The sequence below is a fragment of the Homarus americanus genome, unplaced genomic scaffold (assembly GCF_018991925.1).
Source record: "Homarus americanus isolate GMGI-L3 unplaced genomic scaffold, GMGI_Hamer_2.0 scaffold23598, whole genome shotgun sequence".
Classification (NCBI taxonomy): domain Eukaryota; kingdom Metazoa; phylum Arthropoda; class Malacostraca; order Decapoda; family Nephropidae; genus Homarus; species Homarus americanus.
Window position 1 is genome coordinate 3,286,591 of NW_024731054.1, and position 20,903 is coordinate 3,307,493.

Genomic DNA, 20,903 nt, shown 5'->3' on the forward strand with positions numbered 1-20,903 from the left:
GAACAGATGCCACAGGTGTGTTTTTTGAACAGGTGTGAAGTGTTTAATCCAGTTGACTCATTCCCAAACAATCAATCATTCGTCTTTTTTTTCTCTTATTTCTTCATCTTCTGTATTTTGCAACTTTCTCTTTGTCTCTCCTTTACTCTATTGTTATTCTCTTCTTCATTGTTCGTATTTTTTTTTTTTACATTGTCTTATTATTCTCAAAGTCATCAATGTCCTCCTTTCCTCCTTCCTTTCTTTGTTTTTTCTTTTAATTCTGTTATTCGTAATTTTCCATTCACTTTTTTGGGGGGCTGGGATTTTTTTTTACGCCTCTTTTTTTTTCTCTTGGTAATTATTCAGTTTTTTGTTATTCCTTGATTCGTTGATTGGTGGTTTTTTTGGGGCTATATTACTCTGGATATTTGGCTATTAGAGGTAAGTTTTGGCTATCTAGGTTATTAAAGGAGCGTCTGGCTATTTTCGCTTATCTTGGCTATTAGAGAGGATCTTTGGCTATTTTCGCTTATCTTGGCTATTAGAGAGGATCTTTGGCTATTCCCGTGTCTTGTGGCTCCTGTAGGGGTCGTCTGATCTCCCCGTCTTACTCTCGTTAACTTAAGATTACCTGAAGGAGGCACTTTTCTCTCTCTCTCTCTCTCTCTCTCTCTCTTCCCCAATTGTTTTTATGTTTAATATTTTATCATCTATTTATTCCCAGCAAACATTATTAATATCCCTTTCTCTTTCTTTTTTCAGGTAAGGGATTTGATTAGTCACGATGATGATGATGATGATGATGATGATGACGATGATGATGACAGTAAGTAAATAAGACTAACATGTATCTTTCCTCCAACACTCCCGTATTATGATTAATGTATATGTATTAATATTGGAATGTATATAGCATCTTACATAAGAACATAAGAATGGAAGAAACTGCAGCGGGCCTATTGGCCCATACTGGGCAGTCCCATTTACACCCAACCCCTATTCCTCATATATCCATCCAACCAATGTTTGAAGCTGTCCAGCGTATTCGAGCTAATGATGATGTTTGGTAACTTGTTCCATTCATCCACCACTCTATTTCCAAACCAGTGTTTACCTAATTCGCGCCTAAATCTAAATTTGTCTAATTTAAAGCTATTGTTACGAGTTCGCTCCTGGATGGATAGTTCGAGTACCTTTGTAATGTCCCCTTTGTTTAGCCCTGACTTCCATTTATACACCTCTATCAGGTCGCCCCTCGCTCTACGTCTCTCGAGGGAGTGCAAATTAAGATGCTTTAACCTGTCTCTATACTCAAGGTTCCTAATGCCCGGGATTAGTCTTGTCATTCTCCTCTGAATTCTTTCTAGGGATTCTGTATCCATTCTGTAATACGGTGACCAGAACTGAACTGCGTAATCCAAGTGAGGTCTCACAAGCGCAAGATATAGTTTTAGGATGACCTCGCTAGTCTTTTAACTAACACTCCTTTGTATGAACCCAAGTACTTTGTTAGCCTTGGTATAATGTATATAATGGGTGTTTGGTTGACAGGGTGTGGTGGAGTGGTGTTATGTGTACCTCATGTCATTTTTGGTTGTCTTGGTTGTTGGGTTGACCTGGGTGTTTGGGGGGTGTTTTGATATTTTAAGGACCATGGTATTGTTTTTATTGTTGTTGCCTTTGCTGTTTTTGATGTTTGTGTTTTTTTATTGTTGTTTTGGGGGGTATTTTAAGTCCTTCAACGCTAATGTCTGTAAATACCATTCATTTAAAGTATTAATTTCTCCCCATGTGATTTTAACTTGTGATTTAACATCTAAGTGATACATGGAAGGATTAAGTTAGGCTAGGTTAGGTTAGGGGTGTCTAATCAATTCAATTTCAATTGTTTATTCCTTGATAGAGGAAGCTGGGTCTTAGTGCTGTCACTAGGTACCCCTGGGTGCCTAATCATCAGGTGTTTCCATTAAGTTATGCGATATGGAACCTCTGAGGGACCACTCGACTCTCCATGAACCGGGAAGCCGTTCAGACAAGTCCTCTGTACTGGTAACTTAACAGAAAACCTGTACCGTGAGTGTTTTGTTTTCCCGGTGTTCAGGTTTGGCTGGAGAACACTTCCTTCCTGGTGTTCATTTGTTCGTTGGCATGACGTCAGAGCACATACACACAGTAGGGAACACCTGACCTGATGTTCCTTTGTTTGTTGTTGTCGTGACGTCAGAACACAGTAAAAAAAAAACAGCTAATCTGATTGATGTTCATTTGTTTGTTGTAATGACGTCATAACACTGGGGTAGCGGGCGTGAGTTGAAGAAGGTAAATATCGTCGTGGTTGCTGCACCTTCCTGTAAACTTGGCGTTGATTGTGTACATCCGGGCATATGATTGACACCAGGAAGTCGACCTGTTGTGGTGCGAGGTTAAAGTTTGTTGTTGTGAAGTGATGAACGTTATGCTGCTTCATTATACGAGCTCATTATACTGATTCATTATACTTCACTATACTGGTTCATTATACTGCTTCGGTATATTCACTATACTGTTTCATTATACTGCTTCAATATACTGCTTCATGATACAGCTTCATTATACTGCTTCACTATACTTCATTATCCACCAAAATAAAAACGTAAACAGATTCTTGATTAACCTTAAATAATTTTTTCCCTATCCTTCATTATTTCACTAAAAAAATGTGTGTTCCGGCGTTGGTGAGTGGGTGTGTAGTGGGTGGGTTTGCTTAGTGGGGTGGCGTGTGATGGGTGGGTGGGTTTGAGTGGGTGGTATGTGATTGAAAGGTGTAGTGAGTGGGCTAGGTGGGTGGGTGTAGTAGATGGGTTTGAGTGGGTGGATTTGTGGGTGGAAGTAGGCGTGGTGGGGGCAGGGTAAAGCGGGTCAGGGTTCAGCTCAGCGTAAGACCAAATGTCGTGTTTAAGAAGGTTCCTCACTCCCACTGTGGTTACCTCTCTCTCACACAACCACAACACCTGTTACCACCACTACCACAATCACCACTACCACAACTACCATCAAAACTACCACAACTATCACACCTAGCCCAACTACTACTACAATTGTCCATTATGTCATGCAATGTGAGCCGTGACTAATCAGCGCCATATACACTACAAACTTAACATAACACAACATAACTTAAAGGTCTCAGCCCGCATCAACGTGTTTTATAGAAAGTTTTCATTGGTGTCTATATTTTACGAGCTGATGGAAGAGAGAGAGAGAGAGAGAGAGAGAGAGAGAGAGAGAGAGAGAGAGACCCCAATAATGATCGTGTAAGGTAACGTCAGTCAGTGTTGTAAATAGAGACTACAGGAAGTACTACTTGGTTTATGACGCCATAAATCACGCCTGTAAATATTTTAAAAGAGGTTTCAATCTACACGCCATCATGTCATTAAGGATATTTACCATGTTTTTGTTGTTTTCGGCGAATTAGTTGAGACTGGAGCTACGAAAAACTCCTCCCGGACCCATTATCTTGGACCACAGTTGCCTTTTGAAGTCCATAAGTGATGTCCTACAGTTAATCATGTTGTATAGGATGCTTCTTGGTGCTTGGAGGATATCATGGCATCTTTGTAGGAGTGTGGTGTCCTGTAGGATATGTTAAGTCATACTAAAATAAACAATAATATTTGGTCTTTATTTGTGTATTTAGTTTGCTTATTTTTTTTCTTTTGTGTTATTTATTATCTTTATCTTTTATCTTTTTATTATCTTCGTTATGCCAGAATTTTATATAATGGTTGGATAGATACTTTTTTATTTCCTTCGCGCTGAGGTGGATGAGAAAGGAGGAGGTGAGGTGGATGAGGAGGAGGAGGTGGGATGAGAGGTGGGTGGATGAGAAAGAGGAGGTGGAGGTGGATGAGAAGAGGAGGTGGGGTGGATGAGAAGGAGGAGGGATGAGGAAAGGAGGAGGTGAGATGGATGAGAAGGAGGAGGAGGTGGATGAGGAAGGAGGAGGTGGGAGTGGATGAGAAAAGAGGAGGTGAGGTGGATGAGAAGGAGGAGGTGAGGTGGATGAGAAGGAGGAGGTGAGGTGGATGAGAAAGAGGAGGTGAGGTGGATGAGAAAGAGGAGGTGAGGTGGATGAGGAAGAGGAGGTGAGGTGGATGAGGAGGAGGACGCTGTAGACATCTCTCTAACTACATTTCTGATGGCAACAAATTCGGGTGATTTAATTCGTCTTCCGGAAACAGTAAATAAAAGACAGAAAGTTATGTGTGTTGCCCTTCACCTCACCTCACCTCACCCCACCCCACCCCACCCCTCACCCCACCCCCTCACCCCACCCCACCCCCACCCACCCACCCCACCCCACCCCCACCCCACCTCCACCCACCCTCCCCCCACCCCACACCTTCACCCCACCCACCCCACCCCACCTCACCACACCTCACCTTTCCCACCTCACCTCACCTCGGCTTACCCCACCTCACCTCGGCTTACCCCACCTCACCTCGACTTACCCCACCTCACCTCACCTCGGCTTACCCCTCCAGCCTGTCATCACCACTGCGCTCATCACCAGTTGCCGTCAGTTGTGGGTGTTGTCAGTACGTGTGTCCGTCCGTTCTATTATGCTTTACGATATTTCTTTAATTTTGTATTTTTCAGTGATACCTTGAGTGTTAATTTACTACTTTATTTTATATAGTTTTTAGGAACTTTTATTGTTTGTTTTGTGTTTGTTTGTTTTTGTTTGATTAAGGTTACTAGTATAGAAAAAGGCTGAGAACCCAGACCTCACTGATAGATAGATACATAGATAGATAGATAGATAGTGTACTAGTTATCTACATGTTCTACAGTATGCAAAACCGAGATTATATTGTCAGGATGTTTGATATTTGTATCCCTGATGTAGCCAGACCAATATTACATCTGGTAGTTTAGACAGCGTGTTTGTAGATCCATATATGTTTCTTCCAATATATTATATGATAAACCATGGATCAACTTGTGGCTTTCTGATCTAAGTGTTAAATATAGCCGGATAAAATGAACATAGGTCAGATTATAACGTTCATTTTCTCTCAGTAAAATTCTCTTCGTTAATACTCATCTTAACTAAATACTCGTATATTTTTCGGCTCAATATTTTCTTAATCTCTAACATTATGTATAGATAATTGTCTAATATTTTGCAATCACTAAATATTGAGGGAGAAAAACACAAGGGCAAATGGATTAAATAAGTTGGTTAGCCCAGTAAGAGTTCCGTTCTCTGTGAATCGCTTAAAGGAGAAAACGATGACTTGTTAGGGTAGACTTGGCTATTAACTTGTATATTTCACTAATTATCGATTAAGTTTATATATTACAACAATGCGACTGTTTTGTATCCTTGTACACCCTATTTATACAGTGAAACTAGATACATATATTGTCTTCAAGTTAAAGTCGATATTTTCCGTGTTTTTGACCGTTAACAGGAACAGGTGTTGAGAAAGGTATTGCTGGAGTTAGATTTATGTCAAGGCCATTGGTGGTGATAACCTCCGTAGGGCAGGGCACCACAAGGCCTGCAGTGAGAGGGCATTGTTTTCACGCCTCTTACGTCACAGTTCACACCGGGGGCTCGAAGCTGTGTAGGCCAGATTATTGAAATTGTTGGGTTCAAGTTGGCGATTTTTTAGTGTCAGACTGTACCCGGATAGGTGGCTGGTAGTGTGTGTGTGTGTGTGTGTGTGTGTGTGTGTGATAAATATATTATTGGTCTTCAAAGTATAATAAATACCCAATATATAATCAAGGGCGACTTTATAGAGACAACCCCTCAGCTAATCATATTACCAACATCTACTGCTTACATTAGACTGAGACAGTTACTCATGTTATCCAATATACAAGTTCCTCGCTGTTGGCTCTCACACTTCTTGCTTGGGCCGTCGATATCTCAGCACCTGCCCGAGAACATGTCGAGAAAGACGGACCTCTGACCGCTTTGTGTGTTTACGTTGGTGTGTAAGGTCGAAGATTTGAGGTCAGTGATTGTTCAATATAACAGAGATAGTTTGTGAATGTTTGAGTTTGAATGTTATATTAAGTGAATGATTTAGTATAAGATAGAACATTTTTTTTATGTGTTATCTAAGTGACATAGACACATTATACTAAAGCATATGTAGGTGTATCTGGCCAGGTGTTATCTAAAAGAGTACAAAGACGTTCCAGACCGCATAAGTGATGGTGGCAGATCAGGTGTTATCTTGAGAGGTCAGGGTTATCCTCTGGTGCTGCAGCATGATGGAGCAGAGGAGGAGGAACGTGTATCGTGAGATTGTCATCAGTTTTTGCTTCCCGTATCGCACACTCGAGGTATAGCAAGGCCCCTCCCTTCCCTTCCCCCAAGGACATGTTGTTGTGATGCTGGTAGTGCCTCAGGCTAGTGCACACCACGACACGGCTTGTGTGTTAGTGGACTATCTTAGAAGACTATCTCCCTTAATAGACTATCTCCCTTAATAGACTATCTTTCTTAATAGACTATCTCCCCCATAATAGACTGTATCTCTTAATCTCCTCATCTGTGTTGCTCTAAATTACACATACTGTTTGCTCGCTCTTACAAATCCAATGTTAGTTTTATTATGTATTGACATAACTGATAATTTAAAGAATATAAATAGCCACTTAGACTTCGTGCACACTTGTTGGTGGTTATCTCCTTCTGCACATTAGTACGGTGTTGTAAGTGTTACGTAACTAAACAAACACTGGTAAAATGTGGTGTTAGCTTCTGGAGGTCAGTGGAGTGGTGGTATTAACTGCCTGGTCACGAATGTATAATTGTTATCATCATCCACACTCACATAATCACTGTTTTTAGTGTTCTGGATGGTGGGGCAGTTCTGTTTTGGTCTTCTCAGTAGATGCAACATATCTGATAAGAACCGGGAATTTGGCCAGTAGGCTCTGTTGACCCACATTGAGTGTGATGTTATTGGTGGCTGGGGCGCGTCTTACCTCGCCATGTGAAGCCAGAAAACATAATCTTCAAAAGCTGTCAACTTCAAGCTGATATACGAATTATAGTACACAAAGTTATGAATATTTATGATGATAAAGCTTAGTGGAGGAAGAGGCAGTAACTCGGGTTAAGATCAGTGATGCAGAACAGAGGAGTGCGTGAACATCTTCCCGCTCTGGGGAGGAACATCTTCACGCTCTGGGGAGGACGCCAACACGTTTCAAAACAATCCACCGTAACCAGACCAACAAGTAACAGACAAAAGACCCGAGACCTGAATACTGATAGACAGACAGACGTTGAGATATGAACACAGGCATATAATTTGCTCACTTTTGGTTTATTTATACCTCTGGCAGGATATAATTCCCAAATTCTCACGTAGTCATTCTTCTTGCTGATGGAGATGTATAAATGTATTTAGAGAAGACATTCAGAGTTGTATTTTTAAATGGACGGACAGCACTGAACTCTGGAGTGAATTTTTTGCGAGAATAGTTTGCCAACATCGTCTTCAGCCAGTCATTACAGAACTTAAATATAAACTGCAGGTAAACCTGAAATGTTGACAACATCTCAGTAATTACTGAGATTGACGGACTATTTGTCAATACCGGAGGAACTCGGTATTTACAGGTAAATAAGTACGATGTTGACGCAGTGACGTGCAATAATGCAGCTTGTGTCAGACTCCGGCAAAAGCGCCAAAAATTATGTCGTCGCCTCCTGGAGTGGGAGACGAGGGCGGGATTATGTTGAGAGTTCAAATCCGGATTCACAGATCTCTTACTGCGAACGGTCCTCATTTGTATGCTGAATGAGGCAGGATCTCCCTCGCTCACCCCGCACCTCAGGTTGGTAATTATGAATGTGGGACCAGGTGTCAGCGTCCATCAGGGAGGGAGAGAGAGAGAGAGAGAGAGAGAGAGAGAGAGAGAGAGAGAGAGAGAGAGACGTGGTGGTGCAATATTATGAACTTCCTCTTCGACCTTCTCCCCCGTCTGCCGTTGCCCGTTTCTCTCTCCATCATCAACATCATTATCATCATTCACTATGGTCATCTCGGAACCGTCTGGCTTACCCGGAATCAGGCAGGTTAGGTTATTGAGATAAGACTGTGATGATGGCAAGGGCAGGTGAGGTGGTGGTGGTGTACAAGTGGCGTCCCTCAAGTAAAAGCGCTGGAACCTGTTGTGTTTTACGGTGGTGCTCTCTCTCTCTCTCTCTCTCAGCAAGCATGTAGGCTAACTGGTTGTTTGTGTGCGCGTATATGTATATGTGTGTGTGTGTGTGCGCGCGCGCTACCAGATCAACAGGGTGCTACCGGCCCACGAGTCGACATATACTTTTTAGCAAACAAGTTTTTAAGCCGTAAGAAGCGAGGAGAAAGACAGAGTGGCAATGCAGAGAGCTTTCATCTGGCGTTGATTCTTGGTTGATTCTCGGGCTAGTGTTGATTCTTGGGGCAGCATTGATTCGTGGCCAGCATTGACTCTCGGCCAGCGTTGAACATTAGATAACCACATGTTTCCTTCTGATAATACCAGTGGATGTGTCTCCTCTTGGAATCATTGCTTCATGTTAAGTATCAACGCTACAGGTAAATAACAACGCTACAGGTACACATCAACGCTACAGATACACATCATCGGTACACATCAACGCTACAGGTACATATCAATGCTACAGGTACACATCAACGCTATCGGTACACATCAGCGCTACAGGTACACATCAACGCTATCGGTACACATCAACGCTACAGGTACACATCAACGCTATCGGTACACATCAGCGCTACAGGTACACATCAACGCTATCGGTACACATCAACGCTACAGGTACACATCAACTAATGGTAGACCCTGCTGCCATATGACATCACAAAAATTGTGACCAAGTCCCAGGATGCTAAACTGACTTTCTGCTTCATTTACACACAATTGCAGGGTCTCAATTGTTTCTCTTACTATTGACTACACAACATACATATATCATTTTTCACTTTTATTATTATTATTTTATTATTAGTAGTAGTAGTATTTAAATTTGTTATTAACTTTTATTAGTATTACGCCTCATAGTGAAACGTGTTTGAGGATGTTTAAACTATCAGGTGAGTGAAGAAAAAAGTTACAGGAGGAAAAAAGGAAAAACACACAGGTAGTGGTTAATGTTTTTCTTCCTCACATGATAACAAAATTGACCCTCCAAGACAAATACAGGAAAAAAATAGATTAAATTTCTGTTCGTTCTTGAAGGTCAAAGGAAATATATGTTGTGGGTTTAGAGGTGAAGGAATACCTGAAGATTAGGCACCTTAATGCTGACCTGACCTGACCCAATGCTAATCTAACTTAATCTAACCCAATGCTAACCTTACTTAATCTAACCTAACGCTAACTTGAAGCTAATCTAACCTAACCAACCCCGATAACATTAAGATTGATAATATTCAGATAAAACAAACTGAGAAAGGGGGGAGGGGTGTTTACTCTTCACGTGACTCGAATTAAAATTGAACTTATAATCATGTACAGTATTTTTCCTAAGGGGGTATCGAACCTGAGGCCTCATTCGTTCTGCCGACAAGCATGCAGGGATTATATCTGGTCAGTCAGGCTATTTCTGCCCATTGCCTGAAGCTGTGTAAGAACATGACAACCTGTTATATTATACGAAGCTTTTTGAGGAGGAAATTTGTTAATCTCTTACAAGAAATCTGTTGACGTTGTTGGCATGTGATGTGACTTGAAGGTGAGGGTAAGTAGATGATGGTGATGATGATGATGATGATGATGATGATGATGATGGTGATGATGATGATGAGACTGAAATAGATGTAGTAGTATATTGATCCAGGTGAGGTTGCTCCTATTTTACGTGTGTGTGTGTGTCGTCAACAACACTCGACAGGTGACACAAGCCCCTGTCATCACTCAGGCCTACCCGACACCTGACCCACATAATACAACACTGATAAACTACTGAAAGAATTAAGGTCAGTCCTCACGCCTATGTGATCTCTCTCTCTCTCTCTCTCTCTCTCTCTCTCTCTCTCTCTCTCTCTCGACGAGCACCGAGTGAGAGGAAGAAACAGGTGAATAGATGGAGGAAGTGAAGAGGGGGAGGAAGGAAGAAGAATGAGGTTGAAGGAAGTATACACAGGGGAGAGGAAGGAGAAGCTACAAGTATTGATGGAGGAGGAAGGCCAGCTACAGGTGTTGAGGAGGAGCCAGCTACAGGTGTTGAGGAGGGAGGCCAGCTACAGGTGTTGAGGAGGAGGGCCAGCTACAGGTGTTGAGGAGGAGGGCCAGCTACAGGTGTTGGGAGGAGGAGGGCCAGCTACAGGTGTTGAGGAGGAGGGCCAGCTACAGGTGTTGAGGAGGAGGGCCAGCTACAGGTGTTGAGGAGGAGGGCCAGCTACAGGTGTTGAGGAGGAGGGCCAGCTACAGGTGTTGAGGAGGAAGGCCAGCCACAGGTGTTGATGGAGGAGGAGGAGGGCCAGCCACAGGTGATAAATCGTCTCCGTCAGCCCCGCCGGCAGCCACACGTACAGTAGATGAAAGATGAAGAGTGGGTAGGCTCTGCTCCTCACCCCTCTCCTCACCCTCTCACCCCTCTCTCCCTCACCCCCTCTCCCTCATCCCCTCTCCATTAAAGCCTACGACGTCACCACAAGTTTACTTCAAGTTTACTGGAGTTAATCTGAAGTTTACCTGCAGTTTATTTTAAATTTACCTGGAGTTTACCTGGGGTTTACCTGGGGTTTACGTGAAGGCACTTTATTAATTTTATACAGTACTTTACATTTCATGTAAATTCACAATGAAAACGTGGATAAGATTAATCTTGATAAAATCACACGGGAAAATGGAAACAACGGAGTACTCCGTTGTTTCCATTTTCCCGTGTGATTTTATCAAGTACTTTACATATATTCATTTTTGGATCACCTGAAGATTAGACACTTCAGCTTATTTGATCTGATGACTAACCTAACCTAACATACCCAAACCTAACCTAACCAACCTAGCATAACTTAACCTAACCCTCAGGTAGCGTTCGGGTGTTTAATCATCAGGTGAAATAACTTAGGGGTTAATCTTCAGGTGATCCAGAATATTTGTGAGGCAGATGTCCTACTTGTTGCTTCTCTGCTTGCAAGTCGAATTTACCAACATGCATCCTGTTTGCTCGCACGCCTGTCTGTCTGTCTGCCAACCCTGCCTTCCTGCTTGACCGCGACCCTTGTTATACTGCCAACCTGCCATGCATCCCGAGGCTCTTAGGTCTGCGGCCACCACCACTACCATCATCATCACCACCACCACCACCACTACTACTACTACTCATCCATCACTATCACTACCACCATCATCATCACTAACTACCACCACCATCACCACCACCACCACCACCACCACTACTACTACTACCATCACTACCACTACCATTAGTATTACCACTCACCACACACCATCACCACCACCATTACCACTACCACTACCACCACCACCACCACCACCACTACCACCACCACCACTACTACCATCACTTGGCTACCATCATCATTACCATCACAAGTATTACTACTACTACCACCACCACCACTATGACCACCATAACTACTTCTACCACTACTATCACCACCACCACCACCACTATGACCACCATAACTACTTCTACCACCACCACATCACTACTACAACCACCATCACCACCACTACCACCGGACGACACCGCTGCTTGCCACCAAATTGAAAATAACACACAACCGACCTGATAAAAAGTAGTCACCTGAGGCTTGTGTGTGTGTGTGTGTGTGTGTGTGTGTGTGTGTGTGTGTGTGTGTGTGTGTGTGTGTGTGTGTGTGTGTGTGTGTGTGTGTGTGTGTGTGTGTGTGTGTGTGTGTGTGTGTGTGTGTGTGTGTGTGTGTGTGTGTGTGTGTGTGTGTGTGTGTGTGTGTGTGTGTGTGTGTGTGTGTGTGTGTGTGTGTGTGTGTGTGTGTGTGTGTGTGTGTGTGTGTGTGTGTGTGTGTGTGTGTGTGTGTGTGTGTGTGTGTGTGTGTGTGTGTGTGTGTGTGTGTGTGTGTGTGTGTGTGTGTGTGTGTGTGTGTGTGTGTGTGTGTGTGTGTGTGTGTGTGTGTGTGTGTGTGTGTGTGTGTGTGTGTGTGTGTGTGTGTGTGTGTGTGTGTGTGTGTGTGTGTGTGTGTGTGTGTGTGTGTGTGTGTGTGTGTGTGTGTGTGTGTGTGTGTGTGTGTGTGTGTGTGTGTGTGTGTGTGTGTGTGTGTGTGTGTGTGTGTGTGTGTGTGTGTGTGTGTGTGTGTGTGTGTGTGTGTGTGTGTGTGTGTGTGTGTGTGTGTGTGTGTGTGTGTTCCTGGGTGAGGTGAACGGGTGAACGTGCCACAGTAGACACACGATGCTTCATAACTTTGCTCGTCCTGTCTGAAGCTCCACCTGTCCATCGATGTCTTCCTGTGTTTGTTTTGCACATTCTCTCTCTCTCTCTACCCTGGTCAAGGGAAGAGCACCCTGGGATACCTTGCAGGTGTGGGGGGGGTTGAATAAGGTGTCACGTGTGTCCCGTTTATTCAGTACTTACCTGGCAGAGGCTGTTCCCCGGGGAGCTCTGGGGGAACGAGGACGCTCCCCCAGGTTCCTCTCCTCCTCTTCCTGCTTTACTCTTCTCCTGCCCCTCTTCTTCTTTCTTTTGCTTCTCTTCCTGCTTTTACTCTTTCTCCTCCTTCCTGCTTTTACTCTTCTTCTCCTCCCTCTTCCTGCTTTACTCTTCTTCTCCTCCCTCTTCCTGGGCTTTACTCTTCTCCTGCCTCTTCTCTTCTTTCTTTTCTTTTTGCTTCTTCCTCTTCCTCCTCCTCTTCTCAGACTGTAATACTGGCATGGGTTCTGTGGCGTATCCCCTCGGTCGACTTCTGCTGTAATGAGGCGTCGCTGGTCTAGACTGTGTGTGTGTGTGTGTGTGTGTGTGTGTGTGTGTGTGTGTTGAAAGTGTTTATTTGGTGGTGTCAGTGTAAGTAACTTTTTTTCACTAATATTTTAACACACACACACACACACACACACACACACACACACACACACATTCTTTACACTTACCTCTACTACATTGGCTGCCAACTGTCCTAACACCCTCCTCCCACCCTCACCCCCTGCCCTCACCTCAGCCTCACCCCCCGCCCTCACCCCTGCTCCTCACCCCCGCCTCAAGGCCCCGCCTCTCACCCCCGCCTCCCTCACCCCCACCCTGCCTCACCCCCCGCCCCCCACCCCGCCCTCACCCCCGCCCTCACCCCCGCCCTCACCCCCGCCCCTCACACCTCAGACAAAAACTAGACCACAACTTTTTTTAAAACCATCGTTGTGACAGACAAGACGAGAGCTTAAACTCCTGAACTATCTAACGCCGTAAAAAAAAGTGATCAGGGCCAGAAAGCAGTAATTTTTAGCTGATTTGTGAGAGTTAAGATGTAGCATCCAGTCAGGGAGTCAGTCAGTCAGTCAGTGAGTCTGTAAGTCAGCCAGCCAGTCAGTAAGTCAGTGAGCCATCCAATCAACCAGCCCCAGTTGACACCTTAACGCTGACGTCATGCTTTCCTAACGTAACACCAACCTAACCTAACCAATGCTTACCTAACCTAACTTGACCCCAGGTAGTGTTAGAGTGCTTTAATCATCAGGTGAAATATGCTCGGTGGAGTTCATCGAGTTCATTGGTAAACTTCAGCAGGTGTCTCACAGGTAAGGGAAGCTGTAGACCTGATAGTGTGTTCATGTGGGTCCTGGGCGAGAGAGGTCAGCGGTGGTGGCAAAGGTCAGGTCAGGTGGCTAGAGAGGTTCTGAGCAGAGGTCGGTGGTGGCTGAGGCCTGGACAGGTGGCTGGAGAGGTCAGTGGCAGAGGTTCTGAGCAGGTGGCTGGAGAGGTCAGCGGCTGAGGCCTGGGCAGATGACTGGAGAGGTCAGCGGCAGAGGTCGGTGGTGGCAGAGGCCGCCGGTTATTACACTGGTTTGAGGTCTCCAAGCCCGTGTGTAGTGTCACTGGTCGGGAACTGGAGGTGAGCGGCCAGCCTGCCTGCCTACATACCTACTTACCTGCCTGCCTGCCTGCATTCCTGCCTGCTCACCACCACCTTACCGCTTGTTTTCAATTGTTACCACGACTCAACACCACCACCTTCATCACCACCATTTGTGACACCTATCAACACCACCTCCACCGACACCACCAACACCACCACCTCCACCGACACTACCATCAACAACAACAACAACAACAACAACAATTAAAAGGAAGATGGGCAGAAGAAACGCTACGAAAGAGAGAGAGAGAGAGAGAGAGAGAGAGAGAGAGAGAGAGAGAGAGAGAGAGAATAGAATAGAATAGAATAAGAGAGGAGGAAAAAGAAGAAAAAAGCAGACATAGAAAAAGAGAAAGAAGAAGAAGAAGAAGAATCCTAGCTAAAACGAAGAGCGAAGAAGAGAAACAGCAGATAACAAGAAGAGATGATAAGTTACCAAGCAGAAATAATCCGAGTATGACCTGAGAATCGGGGGGGTGAGGTGAGGTATGAGGTGCTCTCTCTCCCTTGACACAGTCCTCGGGTTGTTCTGTGTGGGGTCAGGTGTGTGTGTGTGCTTTACCTGTTGTTAAAACACTATACACCAGGTACTTCGCTTACCTTTAGGCCAATTACTGAACTTGACTGATAAACCTTAAACTTACATTATTATTATATGTTATTAAGAGAATTATTACTATTTTATTATGTTTATTTTTATGTTATTAATCATTTTTAATTATTTAGCATTATTTATTTGGGTAATTAAACACTAAACTATCATTAATAAACAATTAGTGACAAATTTGTATCGCAATAACTGTAGACAGATTCATTTGTTTCTTCTCCGATCTAAAATTGTTGTTTGGTTTTGTTTATTGTTTGTTGGACGAAAAAGTAAACAACAAATAGAAAATAATCGGATCACGTGAGGATTAAACACCCCAAAGTTTATTTAACCTGAAGATTAGCCACCCTAACGCTAACCAGCCTTAACCTAACCTAACCCCCAGGTAGAGTTTGGAAAGTTAATCATCAGGTGAAATAGGTTTAAGGGATAATCTTCAGGTGTGTTAACTAATTTTCTAAAGGTGTGCTAATTAATTTTTTCCCCTTATATTTATTTCCCATCACGTGTATTTTTCTCTCATTTATTTCCCCCTACATTTATTTCCCTTCTTATATCCCTCCCAATCATTCGCTCACCTTTATTTCCCCTCTTACTTATTTCCCTTAACCTTTATTTTCCTTTATATATTTAATTCCCCCCTCCCTCGCATTCCTAAAATCTGTTTTGGTATTGCCGTAAGAGTTACCAAGGATGGCTACCGAGCTGACCCGTCCACCACCTACCACCCTGCATACCAATTTGATGACAGCCTCCCCAACAGGTACCTGGCAGGCCCAACAGGTACCTGGCAGGCTCTCGCATCTCAAAGGGACTGGCGAATGGTTTGGTATGTCGGTACCTGCTGGTGGCGCCACAGCCTAGCCCCAGTCTGGAATGTAAACAGGCTGAGAGTGTGCTTGATAATGATAGTGATGATGGTGTCTGTCTGTGTCCCATTGGTCTGTTTGTGTTGACTGCAAGATAGAAGAACTGTATTTGAGTTATACCTTTCCTTATCTTATCTTATCACACATCACCTAGAACCTCACCTCACCTTACCCCACCCACAACCTCCGACGCCTCACCTAGAACCTAACCTAACCTAACCTCACCAAACACCTTACACTAAGCTGACCAGACACAACAGCATAATAGAACTTAAATCCACTTGACGCGATGGGATTACTCGTCTTATTTTTTGGGTGGGAGGATTTTCTTCACCCTGGGCGGCGGATGGAGGGAGCGAAGGTGGGAGAAAGGGAGGGAATAAAGGTGGGAGAAAGGGAGGGAATTAAGGTGGGAGAGAGGGAGGAAGAGTTGACGTTAGTGTATTTCCCTGTTCTGATCACACCTGTTGGGTACTATGACTCAGGAATCCCCAAATCTCACCTGTTCACACCTGTGGTTCCTGTCAACGAGTGTTCACAAGTCGGGTATTCATCTCCTCTCGTTTTCTCACTTCGAAAATTTCCACATTATTGAGGTTTTTGTTTTTGTGAAGGGATAATTAACGCCCCAGGTTTATTCATTAACTCGTGTGGTGAAAGACTCGTGTTAATTATTTTTCTGACGGAGTTTTTAAGCCTTATCTGACGATCTCTTCAATGTCTCGTAATGTCAGAGAAAATTTAACCAAAAATTTTCTGTCAGATTTTCTTTGTCTACCAGCGGGTCCTTTCCTCACTACCTGCCGGATCACTGTAACCTTATGGCCAGGTAAGCCCCGGGTAATATTAAACTAAACCTGAGTCAGTACTGAAACAACAAACATTTTAGTATTCTGGTCAGGTACCGTAAATGTTTTAACCGGGCCAAAAGTTCCAATACTCTATCACCATTATCAGCCTTACTAACTTACGAAAATTATTTGTCCCATTTTTTTCATTCACTGACGTTCATGACTCTTAACTAATGAATGGGATAGATATCTCAAGTAGTTCTTTTGTACTTCTGACTATTGGGCTATAATTATGTGAATGATTAAGTGATCAATAAATACAGTGAATGGGTTAGAGTAGGTTGTTGGTGGAGCCGCGGGGAGCTGCTGTATCAACAACCTGACGAGGGTGGTGTAGCGAATTGGGGGAACCTTTGTGCTACACGCCTGACACACCTTCAGGATACAACAAGTTCTGGCCCTCCCGCTGCTTCAGGCACCCCGGAGACGACCAAGAACCCACCTTTACTGTCTCTTGTAACGAATTAAATAGAACACTGCTTTCACAACCCTCCTGCAAGCCTGAATTATATTACCCTGTGATAACATCATTAGCGGCGCCCCACTGTGGGAGATATAAACATAATATCCGGTATATTGATATTGGCATCCTACAGGGGCGGCATCCTACAGGGGCAGCATCCTACAGGGGCAGCACAGGGGCAGCATCCTACAGGGGCAGCATCCTAGGGGCAGGGGCAGCATCTCCAGGGGCAGCATCCTACAGGGCGGCATCCCACAGGGGCAGCATCCCACAGGGGCAGCATCCTACAGGGGCAGCATCCTACAGGGGCAGTATCCTACAGTGGTGCTCATAGTGGAACACCGGCAAAATATGTGGTGTTCCTCCTTCACCGAATACTTCATAAAGTTTATGAGTGTCCAGGAGGATCACGTGATGACTAGACACCCTAAATTATTTCACCTGGTGACTCAACACCCTAACGCTACCTGAGGGAGGAGGGGGAGATTAGATTAGGGTGGTGATAGGTAATTTAATCAGGTGAAAGAAGCTGAGGTGTCTAATCTTCACTTGATCCACCAGGTGTGTCGGGGCGTACACCACCAGCCAGAGAAGGAAACCAGGTGTCGTCTCCCTTCCTAATCAACAGTACAACTCACCTGGTCTCCTCACCCTCCCCACTTGGTCTCTTCAACCTCCCACCTGGTCTCCTCAATCTCCCACCTGGTCTCCTCACCCCCACCTGCTGTTCTCACCCCCACCCTTCCCCCACCTGGTCTCCTCACCACCTGGCTCCCCTCATCCCCACCTGGTCTCTCTCACCCCCAATTGTCTCACCCCCACCTGGTCTCCCTCACCTCCCCACCTGGTCTCCCCATCCCCCACCTGGTCTCCCCACCCCCACTGGTGTTCTCACCCCCCACCTGAGCCCTCACCCCCACCTGGAGTCTCTCACCATCCCCCACCTGGTCTTCCTCATCCCCCACCTGGTCTTTCATCCCCCCACCTGGTCTCTCACCTCCACAGTGGCTTACGGTCGGTCGAGGTAGTCCAGTAAGTTAGAAGTAATGCTGTGTACCGCTTCACTCTAGACAGTAAGGGCAGGTGAAGGGTATAATCCTTTCTCAATATATATAGACAAGGTTTAACTATCCTCCTCCAGTGCTAATGAGCGTATAGGTGGCTTCTCTTCCACGTGCAGGCCAGGTGTGTTCCTTATCAACCCAGGTAAAATGGGGGGTGGGAGAGGGCTGGGGGTGGTGGCAGGATCGGGGGTGGGAGAGGGTCGGGGGTGGTGGCAGGGGATCGGGGGGTGGGTGGGCAGGAGGGTTTGGGGTGGGAGGAGGGTCGGTGGGTGGCAGAGGGTCGGGGGGGGTGGGCAGGGACAGCAGAGGGTCGAAGGTCTATGGCAGAGGATCAGGGGATGTGTGGCAGAGGGTCAGAGGTGGGTGGCAAAGGTAGGGAATGTTTGGCAGAGGGGTCAGGGGGGGTTGGCAGATTGTCGGAGGTGTGTGGCAGAGGGTCGAGGGGGTGTGGCAGAGGGTCAGGGAGGAGTGTGTGGCAGAAGGGTCAGGGAGGAGTGGCAGAAGGGTCAGGGAGGAGTGGCAGAGGGGTCAGGGATGTCAGTCAACCAGTATAATGTTTATCACCTGACAGAGGAGGAACGCGGCCTTAGTAGTACACGGATTCTGTGCTGTTATCTCTGACGCTGTGGCCGAGTGGGAAGGTCACTCAACATTTATTTAGGAGTATCTGTTTACACTCCTTGATACACCCAGCAGTACACTCCCTGATACACCCAGCAGTACACTCCCTGATACACCCAGCAGTACACTCCCTGATACACCCAGCAGTACACTCCTTGATACACCCAGCAGTACACTCCCTGATACACCCAGCAGTACACAGCTTTACTAAATAACATTGACACTAATATAATTTTAATAGTCGTAGTTCGTCCTATGAATAAAAATTATAATCAATAATAAATGGAGTAAACGAGAAAAAAAAGGCTTATTTGTTAATGGTGATGTTTGTTATTATTCCCAGGATGACCAAGTGTAGTGCTGTACAGTGAGAGTGTGTTAAGTCGTTAGTGTCGACAGTTGAATACCTGTATCTGATTGGTCGAGATATATAGTGGCATGTGACGTAATAAAAGTGTGACATGTGACGTAATAAAAGACTTTGGCTCTCTGCTGTTACGACCTAACCTAACCTAACCTAACCTAATTCAGACTAATTTAATCAAACTTAACATAACTTAACATGACTTAGCGAATATTACCCGAATTAACTGTATATATGTGTGTGTGTGTGTGTGTGTGTGTGTGTGTGTGTGTGTGTGTGTGTGTGTGTGTGTGTGTGTGTCCTTGTAAGAGTTTGCTTATGTGAATAGGTGACTCTTTTGTGTGCGTTTGTTTACTGTGTTTTATGTGCTTGTTTGTTTGGTTTAGGAAGTTTATCTGTGTTTGTATGAGTGTTTGTTTGTCTTGGTTGTTTGTGTGTATTATCGCTTATGTGCGTGTTTGTGACTACTTTGAGTGCGTGTTTGTTTTGTGAGTGAGTGAGTGAAATCACCTCATCTGCCGCCTCCTCACCTGTGCTTCACCTCACGTGTTCATTAACCAATGTGACACCTTGTTACCTGGTGTGATTAATGACCTATTATTTGTAGACGACGGAGCTAACTGCTTCTTGTTGAGTCTAGCAGAGTCTCACCCCAGATATGGCGCCATTAGGGTATTGTACCTATTAGAGCTCTTAAGGTTGGTTTTCCTCCTTATCAACACGGGATCTTCAACCTAAACTTCCGTCACTGTTTACTGTTATCTTACCTTGATTGAAATTGGATCTTTAAGGGATAATTTTGTTTGTTAAGACTTTGAGATTTTCGACTTAATGGATACCTGTACATAACCTTATCTTGTTGGGATAATAAGAAATACTACAAGGGTATAATTTTCCTACCATTTGACTACGGATTTTCGACTCTATTTTTTTTTTACCTGTTGTTTACGTTCTTCTTGCCCTTAACAGTAGCGGGGAGTGGCAGCAACTGAACTCCTTAACTTTCACAGACCATAACAACCGTAATTGCTAGTTCCCAGGTCGTAACGTCACCTGACCCTTATATCTCCCCGACGAACCAATTGGGCCCTGTTGTTGATGCTATCCCCCAGACCGAGGCATCTGTCGGTAATTGATTTAATATGGAGTTAAGACATCGGTCGAGGTGCTTACTAGGACCTGGTGACGTCTGGCTCCACTTACTGAACAACGCGAAGATTGTGGTGGTTGTATTGGAGGCTGTGTGAGGCGCCTTCTGTTGGCTTCTTCTTCTTCTTCTTCTTCTTCTTCTTCTTCTTCTTCTTCTTCTTTTTATTCCTCATCATCATCATCTTCCTGTTCCTCCTCCTCCTCCACCTTCTCCCTGTTCTTTGCTTCCTCCTCCTCTCTATAATCTGCATCCTCTCTTCCTTCTCATTTTCTTCTTCTCCTCTCCTAATTCCTGTCCTTTGTTTTCACCTCTCAATTACACCTTCCCTTCCCCACCTTCCACTGACCATGGTGTTTATTCTTGGTATATATGTAGGTATATTCACCCTGATAAAGCCCCCTTAGAGGTGGTATATGCCAAAGGTCAAATGTGAAGGTCATAGTTCTGGTTTAGTTTTCCCCGTAACGTAACCCAAGAGAAATGTAAAGGGTCGTGATTGATAGGTTAATTACAGGTGTCGTGCAGGTGTGTACTAGTGTCCGTTTACTCATCTGTCCAAGAGAATTTAAATCAAACCCACACCCCCAACCAACCATCATAACCCACACCCACTCACCATAACCCACACTCACCCACTTACCTCACCCTATAAACAATATTAATCACCCCCTAGGAGCTAGTTCTTACCTCCTCCCTTTACCCTTCCCCCTTAACTGATCGCCCCACCCTACCCCTTCCCCACCCCACCCCACCCAACCCCACCCCACCCCATCTCTCCTTTATTGCCCAGGTGACAGGTAAACATCGCCCCTAATTACTCATACCTGAAGGTGCATAAT